Source organism: Alligator sinensis, unplaced genomic scaffold (genome assembly GCF_000455745.1).
Source record: "Alligator sinensis unplaced genomic scaffold, ASM45574v1 scaffold839_1, whole genome shotgun sequence".
NCBI lineage: Eukaryota > Metazoa > Chordata > Crocodylia > Alligatoridae > Alligator > Alligator sinensis.
In genome coordinates, this window is record NW_005841885.1 from 317,760 (window position 1) to 319,999 (window position 2,240).

Genomic DNA, 2,240 nt, shown 5'->3' on the forward strand with positions numbered 1-2,240 from the left:
CCCTCGGGGAGATCGGCCCTAGCGCTTCCTCCCTCCCGCCGCCCTTGTCCTCCTCGGGTTGATTTCTTCCACCACGAACTGGGAAAGGGGAACCCGTTTTGCACAGTGGAGGCTCCAGACTGTGGCAGGGCTTCGTCCCTTCCCTCCCCCGTGTTGGGCCGCCTCGTCTTTTCCATCCCTGCCCAGTGATGCACCTGGAAACCTGCCTCTGCCCTGCCCCAGGGAGCCTGTCTGCTTGTGCCCCTGGATGTAGGGGGCAGAGCAGCCTCTCCTGCTCCCTTGTGTTTTTTGCACGAGTGACCAGCCCCTTCTCTGCTGGCCTGGCTGCATCCCAGAGCCAGCGGGTCCCTGAGGGCGGCGATCGTACCTGCTGTTGCTGCACATCCCCATGAATGTGACCGCAGATGGACTCGCTGGGCAGGAAGGCCCGACGTTTCTCTCCGGCCAAGAAGCATCTTTCGGATGGTGTCTTGTGTCCCATGAGGGATGATGGGTGGGGGGGAGGTGTGTCCACCTGCAGAAGAGCCCCAATTCTTTCTCCTTCTCTGTTCCTTTTTGTTGCCGTGTCGTTCTGAATTACCTCCTCGCAAAGTCACCTTACTGTAGCTGCGTGGCCTAGCTCGCGTTCTCACGGGGTGTCATAGGACTTTAGTTATGTCTCCTCCAGGAGAGTGGGGTCTGCTATGGTTTGGGGTCAAGGGGGTGTGCTTAAAGAGCATGTCAAGGTCAGGGGCTTCCTGCAGACGGGGAGTGCCGTTTCTGTTGTGCGTTTTGTTTTTTGTGTTCCTTCCTGGTTGGATCAATAGTTCTATGTTGCAGAACCTCTTATTTTTTATGGAGACTTAGCGTTTGTATCCTAGTTGCACTTTAACATGACATGCAGTGTTTTTGTTCGACACTACTTCTAGTACTTAAAATAAAGTGCTAATTATACATCTGTTAACTGTAATCCTTCTTAATGGATTAGCGTTTTTTGTTTGGGGTTTCTTTTTTTCTTTTCCTTCTCTATCTGAAAAACTTTGGACTTCATATGAGAATCTAGTTAATGTGGTGTTTATTATATGGCTATTTGGGTAACGTATGAGCATGAAAGTCAGCCTAGCTGTCCCGTGACACATAGTAGCTGTGATCTTCTAGAAATTGGTATAAATAGCAGCCTTGCTCGCTGTGGTGAGAGCAGTTTGCTTATGTGAAAGGTTGATAGAAATTATGTGCATGCAGCAGTGTGTCTAGGCTCTTGGACAGTAGAACTTAATAACCTTATTAAAAGTACAATGGGCAACTGTGTCTGTGCTGTAAGTAGCATGTGTTCAACCTATCAAATCAGCTGTTAATCTTGTGGATGAAGTAACTTGCTCTGGCTCTGACTTGATTTTAATATTAAAATTTACCTAGAGTAGATGAACTTGGATGCTTGTTAACTGGTTTTTATGAAGGGTTTTTTCACTCCATGCATAGAATGTGGAAAAGGTACGTTGGCGTTGTGTAGTGATAATGGAGAAGTAGACCTTGATACGTCATTGGCTGTCTGCTTGGTTCTCTGGTCCCCCATCTTCCCGGTGCAGACCTTGGAAAAAGCTCTCGTGTCTGGGCAGTGGTCTTGCTGCTGTGACGCTGGACCAACTTGGATTTCATTCCTCCTGTAAACTGGATGTTCATCCTCCTGGGGTGGGTGGGTGGGGGTGGGAATTGTGTTCACACGCAAACCACTTTTGTTTCTAGGGAGTGGAGAATCAGAAGTGTCTGTATCTATGTCCTGTGTTCTCTCTTTCTTTCTTCCTTCCTTTTTTTTCCTTTTCTTTCTGTTTTTGTTTTTGTTTGTGGTTTGGTCTCTTCTTTTTCCTCCAGGACCAGCATTCTGTACAATTCAAAGGAGATTTGCTTTGTATTTCTTAGAAAATGCAGAACTTGTGATACTGAAAAAAGAACAGTGCAAAGCCAATATTTGATTAAACTGGTTCAGTATTGAATGCATGTCAAACTTGCTGTCTCTTATCACCGCTTCACCTACTTGGTCTTGGATCTGGAATTGTCCAATCTGTGGGAACAGGCAACTCCTTTATACTGGTAGCTTTGTATTTGGGCTCCTGCAAGACATGTGGGTGGTGTGGAGCTTCCCTTTTACTGGGCCTGTTAGCTGAAGTCTGATGTCTCCCCCATGGAAGCTGCTCTGACCCTGCCACCCCACAAAAACGCCTTCCTGTCAATGACAACAAATGTGACTTGTGCCTCCTGTGGGC